The sequence below is a fragment of the Podarcis liolepis genome, assembly GCF_965112155.1.
Source record: "Podarcis liolepis genome assembly, chromosome: 7".
Classification (NCBI taxonomy): domain Eukaryota; kingdom Metazoa; phylum Chordata; class Lepidosauria; order Squamata; family Lacertidae; genus Podarcis; species Podarcis liolepis.
Window position 1 is genome coordinate 75,953,352 of NC_139561.1, and position 8,895 is coordinate 75,962,246.

An 8,895-nucleotide genomic window follows, 5' to 3' on the forward strand; every position below is an offset into this window, starting at 1 on the left:
CCTCTGTCGTCCCCTTCTCCTTGTGCCCTCCATCTTTCCCAACATCAGGGTCTTTGCCAGGGAGTCTTCTCTTCTCATTAGGTGGCCAAAGTATTGGAGCCTCAGCTTCAGGATCTGTCCTTCCAGTGAGCACTCAGGGCTGATTTCCTTAAGAATGGAGAGGTTTGATCTTCTTTCAGTCCATGGGACTCTCAGGAGTCTCCTCCAGCACCATAATTCAAAAGCATCAATTCTTTGGCGATCAGCCTTCTTTATGGTCCAGCTCTCATTTCCATACATCACTACTGGGAAAACCATTATCTACATTACTCACATGCAAATTCTTCCTGAGTTCATTTCTGGCATTTTAATCAGACCTGAATGTGACAGAAGGTTCAGCTAGATGACCTATTTATTCATCCTGATATGCTTGCAAAAGAGATTAGCTTAAAATTATTATTACTATGTCCAGCCTTTATTAAGCATCCATTCATCCAGCCTTGATCTTAATTTGTTTGTAGGGTGTTTATATGTTTTTGGTCATCAGTTCTTCACCTCCCACGTGTCAGTGCATTTTCCTCCATTCATAAAAACAAAAGTCAAGGTTGTATCCAACTAAACTGACCGATTGAAATGGATCTACACTAGTAGGTGTCAGCATCGCCCTTGAGCCAGTGCCACGGACTGGACTCATCCACTTCAGCCCTGACTGGGCCAGGCAAGCTGGGGTAGCACTTCCAGAGACCACCTTCTACACAGGAACAGGTCAAAGTGCTGTGGACTCACAGCTTAGAGTTGTGAGCACAGGATTCACTCCAACAAGAAGACAGTCATCGCACAGCAGAGTATAGCAGAGTACAGCAGAGCATAAACGACTCGGAGAGCAGCTCTGTAGAATATTTCTTTATTCTATCTACAATGATAATACAACTATATACAGAGCTATATGAGGTCTAAGCAAAATGAATGCTGAACTGCACTCAGTGCCTGCAGCTGCTCTTAGCAGCAACCTTATCTATACACACAATCTCTAACACTCAGTCTCTCTCTCTCCGACACACTGACTGACTCTTTGATGTTAGGCTGGAGTGGAATAAGTAGAGAGCAGAACACAGCCCCTCCTCTCTGGAAAATCACCAGGCTCATCAGCAGATTCTTGGATATGGGAGGGGTGAAATCTCCTCAGTAGGTTGGCATTAGATTTAACTCTCTGTCTCCGTCTCTCTCTTTCTCTCTTTAAAGTAGGACCCCTCCTTCTGCTTTCTAGATGAGCAAACATCCAAGAGAGGGCAGCAGGAGCTAGTGAGCTAGCTCTGTACCTTTTGCTGTTCTAGTCACCCTCTATAACATATCTTTAGGATACAGGAGCATATAAGTATTGTTATAAAAAAATAAATAAAATATGAACCCAATTAAAAATATATATATAAATATAGTCTACTACTTCTACAACTACTATAATAAGTTATATATTTATAGACTGCCCATCTGACTGGGTTGCTACAGTTACTTTGGGGGGCTTGCAACAAATGACAACACGGTAAGACATCAGACATTATAAATAAATAAAATGTGAAAACATTTTCTTTTTAAAAAAAATATATTATAAATTGAAAAAATAGTTTACAACAGCAACACTTAAATACAATCAGTTCCACTTGATCCTTGGCCCCAGCCCTGTAGCCATCTGGAATATTTAATGTACAAGCAACTTTATATCTTAATGCATTTTTTAAAAATAGCTCTTTGTGTCATGATTGCCATGGCCATCTACACAGGGGAGACAGGAGGAAAAAGCTTCTTATGGCTTTTCTTTTGGCTTGGGCTGGGCCACCTTTCCTCTCTTCCTTATAACTGGTGAGTATGTGTCAAATGGGAAATGCTGAAATGTGCGTCTTTATTTAAACTTTTGCTTTCGCATGGAGTTGGCAGCTGCATTTTTTCATTACGGAACAGTCTGGGGCTGAGCTACACATTTAGCATCATGTGGTCGTGTCCCTGGCAGCAGGCCACTTTGGCCGCGGACAGAGGCTCATATATTGATCAGTTTCCTGCTGTGACATGCTGTATGCAGAATACCACTATCAGCAAAAGAGGTAGAGGGTGGAACATGAACCAATCCCCTGGGTGTGCTTCTTTACTGCAAGCATGGATTACTTCTGGATTTTTTTGGCCTTGAAAAGCATTCAGAAATGTCATTCTCCCTTCATACCAACACTCTGAAGGAATCAGGTTTCCCCAGATTCAGATTGAAGGGCAGGAAAAACATCTAAAACAAGTTTGACTTAAGTGTGTCTGGAGGATTTCTGAAATATGGAAATGCATTTGTGCCAAACTTCTGCAATTTGTAATTCACTAGCCTTATTCCTTACAAACTCTCCTAGGGATTGTCTGAGTACAAATGATATTATATTCTAGAATGAATGGAGACAGAGCACTTGTTTTATTCACAGAGAATCTAGATATATTTTTTGGTCCTGAAAAGCACTTCTTGATAAATGGGTTTTATTCCAGAAGTAAATGCTCTTTGCAGATTGTCCCACAATACATCTATTTGAAAACCTATGAAAACAGATGGAGCCTGGCAAGAGGAGTCCATTGTAGAAGTCTCAAAATGCACAAACAATGTAGTTCTGTAGGAGAGAACTGGGCCTGTTAGAATGGCAGGGCTTTGAGGATCAGGGCATGATTCCCCTGATGAGAAAGGAAGTCATGTGGGATCAATGATCTGGGTATCTCAGTTTTATTCCCCGCTGGCTATGCCCTCATCAGCCCCTTTTCTCTCCTGATAGGTGGGCTGGCTTTCCATATGAATGCCGCTTGAACATAATGAGGAAAAGATTGTGCTGCATTTTCAAATGAGCTATGTTGATGTTACGGACACAGACACCGTCTGCACTGGGACAAGTTGAGCCTGGATGAAATGACTATACTTTCGTGATGAAGCTGATAACAATAACAATAGCATTAAGGAATAACAAATTGTGTGGCGATTCCCGCCCCCTCCCACAGATGGGATAAATAAAGACACAGGACACCAGAATTTAGGTTAATGGGCGAAAAATGGCCACAACTTTATTGATTACAGGTAAGAGCGGTATTGGCTTTAGGCATTGGCTCTATCAGACTAACCGGTATAACCGGGAAGGGTTAAGCACCAACAGGGGGAGCCCCTGAGATGCACATTCCTAGGCGCTCCCCGAGGGGTTAACGCTCGGGAGCGCGCTTTAGGCCCTAGCCTCCATAGGTTTCGAACGAGGCGACGCCCCCCCCCGGAGTCCTTTAATGGACTATCCTTCAACATTTGGGGCAGGTGATGGCGTTCCTCCCCCCCAACTCATTTGCATAATAATACAATGCCAATGCCTAACCGCCAAAACCAAAGGTGTTGTGACGTTTTGCTACGAGGTAGGCGAAAAAACCAAGTGGCTTCCAAAATATAGCCAATTAGCCAAATGGAAAAACTCCTACCAGGCCCCTTGCGGCGACCAGCCGAAGGCCATAACAAAGTCCAAATGAAAACTGAAAGGGCGGGAGGGTGGGAAACAGCAGCTGCTGAAAGAAAAGAAAGGGGCGAGCATGGGCTGCCCCGACCTTAAATGCCCCTTACAAGTACCGCCCCCGCCGCCAGCCAATTGGCTGGTGCAGTGAATGATGAATCCTAATGAATCCAAGGATTCCCCAAGTCCTGAGGGGCTGCAGCCAGCCCCACGAGGGTGTGAATGGGGTGTGAGCCTGCAACCCGCCCCCCTCTGTATGTCGGGAGTGGTTTTCATAGCACATTAGAATCCGTTAACTGACTACTGAACTAGCCAACTTAGTGTCCTCCAAATGCTGCTGTGTTATAAATTAGGGTTATGGTTTTGCCATATCTTCAAAACCAAAAGAGAGAACATAATTTTTTATTTATTTATTTATTATTCTAAATTATTAAATTAAATTAAATTAAATGGGGGAGGGTGGGCTCTGTGAAACTACTTAGGTGAGCAGTTAAAGAAGCCCCCAGTCTGGCACTGGTTTGCCCACAAGCAGGGGGAGCACTGGGGCTGGCTTAGTTGGGATTGGGAGCTCTGCCGTGCCCCAGCTGAACCACGCAAAGGAGCCCTGATGCTCCTCCCGCTCTGAGGCATGCTGCTTCCGCTTGCAGGGCACAGCTGTTCATGCTCCTGGAAGGCAGTTCCCGAGTACATGTGTGCTTTGTATAAAACCAAAAAACCCTGGACATTTTGGCAAAAAATAAATAAATCCCCCCAGATGATGTTTTCACCCGTTAAATACCAGATATGTCCTGGAAAAACTGGACATATGGCAACCCTAGTTACAAGTCCCATCATCTTTGTCCATAGGGCCATTGACCAGGTTAGCTGGGGCTGATTGCAGCTGGAGTTCACCAACATTGGTAGAGCAACAGATAGGCTACACCCAGTTCATTCCCCTAAACTGTGACCATTTTAAAACATTTCTTTTTAGAGGTTACAAAATATTTACAGTATAGTATTGGCCTAACACATGCTAGTATTACAAGTTAAGAATGATGCTAAGCAATACTATTAATCATTCAGTTAAAGTGAGGAACGAGAAAGACAGGTATCTTGTATGAATCAAACAGAAAGGAATTATCTATGGATTACATTGCTTGTTTTGAGTTTTGGCCTTCAAATTCTGTATAGTGCAAATGACTATTGTTATTCTTCTGTTTGTCTCACAGCTTGTGGTTTTAATAAAGAATATTTTTAACACAAGCACACAGATTCCCAAGCCAAAAAAGGCAACCTCATTACAAAGACAGAAATATGCCTTTGGATTTACAGGCAACCTTCCATTTACGCATGTTCAAGGCATACACGACTGTTCATGCACGCATCACCGCGAACCCAGAAGTGGCATGGAAAGGGGGGGGGATGGCCCTAAAAGAGCATGAAAATGACAAAAATGGTTCGAAAACAGTGTCTCCCAATCCCAGGAGCCTTTGCATGGAACCTTGAGGCCTGCAGAGAATTTGAGTTTGAGAAAGGATGTTTGGAGAGTGCAATTGTGGTGAACTTTAAAGGGGCTTTCAAGAGGTTTAGAGAGTGTTTGCAGGCTTTTCCAATGGTGTTCCCAATATACATGATTTCACTTCAGTGCATGGTGCCCCGGAACATCACCCCTGCATAAGTGGGGAATTGCCTGTAGAATCAGGAGACCAAGTTCTGTAACCAGCAGACATCCTTGAAAACTCAGCAGGTGCAACAAAACTGTTCTATCTATCATCTCACATGCAAGTTCTTCCTGAATTCATTTTAATCAGACCTGAATGTGACTGAATGTGACGGACAACCTGTTTATTCATCCTGTTATGTTTGCAAAAAATAAAAAGGTTAGGAGGAGTTTAGACTATGTCCAGTCTTTATTGAGCATCCATTCTTATTTGCTTGTGGAGCAGTTATACAAATATCACTCATCCTGTCTTCATCCTGATCTGCTTGTCAGGTGTTTACTTGACTTCTCATTATTTCTTCGCAAATACACATACAAACAACTTGTCAATCTACCCCCATCACCTCTCTGACCACAAATAGTCTAAATTCTAGCGACCTAAATCAGAGTAGACCCATTGAAATTAATGAATAGGACTAGAATTGAATGGCACGTTCTGTTTCATTCTGAAAAGTGGATTTGTTGTGCCAGGGCGACAGAGCACTTTAATCTACTTTATTTGTGCAAACATAAAGTTACAGCATGTCCTTTAACCTCTCCTGCAAAACTGACAATCCGGAAGGATCCTGAGTGAGCGTTCTAAATTTAACACCAGTGAAACATACAACTATCTGGAAAAACAAACAGGCCACATTGACATTAACAATTTTGTATGACATTAACAATTTTTGCTGTATCTTTCCCTGTGTGAAAAGATACCGGTACTTTCAGAGTTTGAGGAGATGCTATTGAAGGGACTTCGCATAACTGAGTGATCGGCAATAAAATGGCTGCTCTTATTCAACTTTTACAGAAACGAAGCAATACATGTCGGGGACAAATACATATACAGTCATACCTTGGTTTTGAACAGCTTAGTTCTCGAATGTTTTGACTCCTGAAGGCCGCAAACCCGGAAGTGAGTGTTCCAGTTTGTGAACTATTATTGGAAGCTGGATGTCCAATGTGGCTTCCACAGCTTCTGATCAGAAGCCATGCTTTGGTTTCCGAATATTTTGGAAGTCGAATGGACTTCTGTATCGAATTCCGTTCGACTTCCAAGGTACGACTGTATATTTAAATTTCATGTATTCTCATGAAGTCTGAAGTGGCATTGATGGACCAGGACAGCTCTCTGAAGATGTTGACCCATTGTGTGGCAACTGTGAATGCAGATCTGTCAAAGGGAGTGTCTCCATAACTCACGCTCAGCATAACTTCTATAAGCCGTGCATTCATTGTAGTGGGACTAACCTAGTGGAACTCCTTCCAAACCAAGATTACAAAAGCAACCTCCTCCCTGCACTCGAGATGCATGACTAAAGCTTTCTTGTTCCAGCAGGCATTTCAAGGTTGTGGTTCCTGTATGATGTATATTGTATTGTTTGTTTTTCCTGTTTCCTGCAGGTTTTTGGTTTTCTTAATGCACACGGCTTCCAAATGTGCATGATTAAGTCCTAAAGAAATGCCTTAATAAAAAGAAAATAACATTGTGATATAAATAACTCCAGAACAGGTTCCTATAAACTTAGTATAAAATTTGTCCCAGGACTCCCCTCCCTAATGTTAGGAGACTGAGGGACACTTGGAGGGGACGCCATAAGCAGAGCCTCGTTGTTGTTGTTTAGTCGTGTCTGACTCTTCGTGACCCCAAGGACTAGAGCACGCCAGGCACTCCTATCTTCCACTACCTCCCGCAGCTTGGTCAAACTCATGCTGGTAGCTTTGAGAACACTGTCCAACCATCTCGCCCTCTGCCGTCCCCTTCTCCTTGTGCCCTCAATCTCTCCCAACTTCAGGGTCTTTTCCAGGGAGTCTTCTCTTCTCATGAGGTGGCCAAAGTATTGGAGGCTCAGCTTCACGATCTGTCCTTCCAGTGAGCACTCAGGGCTGATTTCCTGAAGAATGGATAGGTTTGAGCTTCTTGCAGTCCATGGGACTCTCAAGAGTCTCCTCCAGCACCATAATCCAAAAGCATCAATTCTTTGGCGATCAGCCTTCTTTATGGTCCAACTCTCACTTCCATACATCACTACTGGGAAAACGGAAGCTTTAACTATACGGACCTTTGTTGGCAAGGTGATGTCTCTGCTTTTTAGGATGCTGTCTAGGTTTGTCATTGCTTTTCTCCCAAGAAGCAGGAGTCTTTTAATTTTGTCACTGCTGTCACCATCTTCAGTGAAGAGCCTCATTACTTTGGCAAAAACAACAATTTAGCAATCAGGTGGGGGCAGAGGTGTGAGAGGCTTCTCTGATCATCGGCAATGGGGATTCATCCCAACTCAGCTGAACATAGAAAAGAGGCTACAATGAGGAACACACCTGAGTAGGCTGGGGAGCCTCAAGCTTGTGGGCCAAACATGGACCACGAGGCATCCCATCTGGTCCACTGCTTCCACTTCCTGGCCCTCTGCGTGTAGTTATACCTGAAAAATGCATTCCTCCGAGCTCCTCCGGAATCGCCTCCTACATGATTAATGACCTGAGCCTCTGATAAGGCTCTAGGCACATTCCCCATTCAGCAGAGTTTCAAAGCAGCATGCGGAAGGACGAGATAGTATGGCTAAAGAGTTTTATTCATAATTACACAGACAGAAAAGAAAATACATCCTCTCTCTGTGAGAGAGAGAGGAACAGGAAACCAGTAACATCACATCTGTCTCCTGTCTTCCATGAGACTTCCAACAGTCTGGAATGTCTCTAGAATGTAAACAGAGTCTTGTGACTCCAAGAGCACTGCACAGTGGCAACACACAGAAACCAACAGAAACAACTTACTGTACCTTTAGTAGTGCCACCTGGCTGGTGGAGGAGAGGGGGAGAATCATTAATACCCTGACTTCCTCCTGTGTATTTCGTAGTGGTTTGATCTTCAGCTGCAGCCCTGGAAGCCATCTCCTAGTGGCTGTGGGGTCTTTGGGCCCCCAGTAAATTACTGGAGGTGGTTGGGAGCCCCCAAAGTTGATGGCCATTGCCATTCAAATGGTGTGTGTGCACTGCATCATGTGATCGATTATGTGGGGTGGGGCTTGCCTGCTCCCCCCCCCCAATATTTTACTCAAGTTGGCCCCCCGGCTGCAGCTGCAGATGTCTGCAGATGTAGCAGCTGCTATTAAAGCTGTGGGAGGATGAGTCCATAGAACAGGTGGGGAGTCTGAAATGATCCTCACACCTGAGCAAAAAGTGTACTGATCCACTGTACAAGCCAGCTCAACCATTCAGAGAAGAAACGAAGCGAATCGACATGGACTTTTAAAAGGGTAAAAGAGTATTGGGAAATGATCCATAATGAATTGGAAAAAAAATGTTTAAAAGTACTTTCCCCAAAAAATCAGAGTCCTTTCTGTTGGGGATGATTCAGACTGTAATTCCCAGGTGTCAAAAAAAGGTTATTTTTGTATGCTACTACTGCGGCCTGGGTTTTGTTAGCCCAAACATGGGAAAAGGAAAGAGGTCCCAACCAAAGAAGAATGGCAACTCAAGCTGACAGAATATGCGCAGCTTGCAGACTTAACAGATAGAATAAGAGAACAAGAAGAACATACGTTTAGAGAAGACTGGAAAACATTCGTCGAATTTATGGGAAATAATTGTGTACAGCTGAAAACGCTGGCAGCATTAAAATAAATTCAACAGTGTAAATAAGTTTTGATGGATGCAATAGTGGAACACTGAATGGTACAGTTTTTGTAAAAGATACAGGGATTTGTGATATGTAAAATGAACCATGGAAAGAGA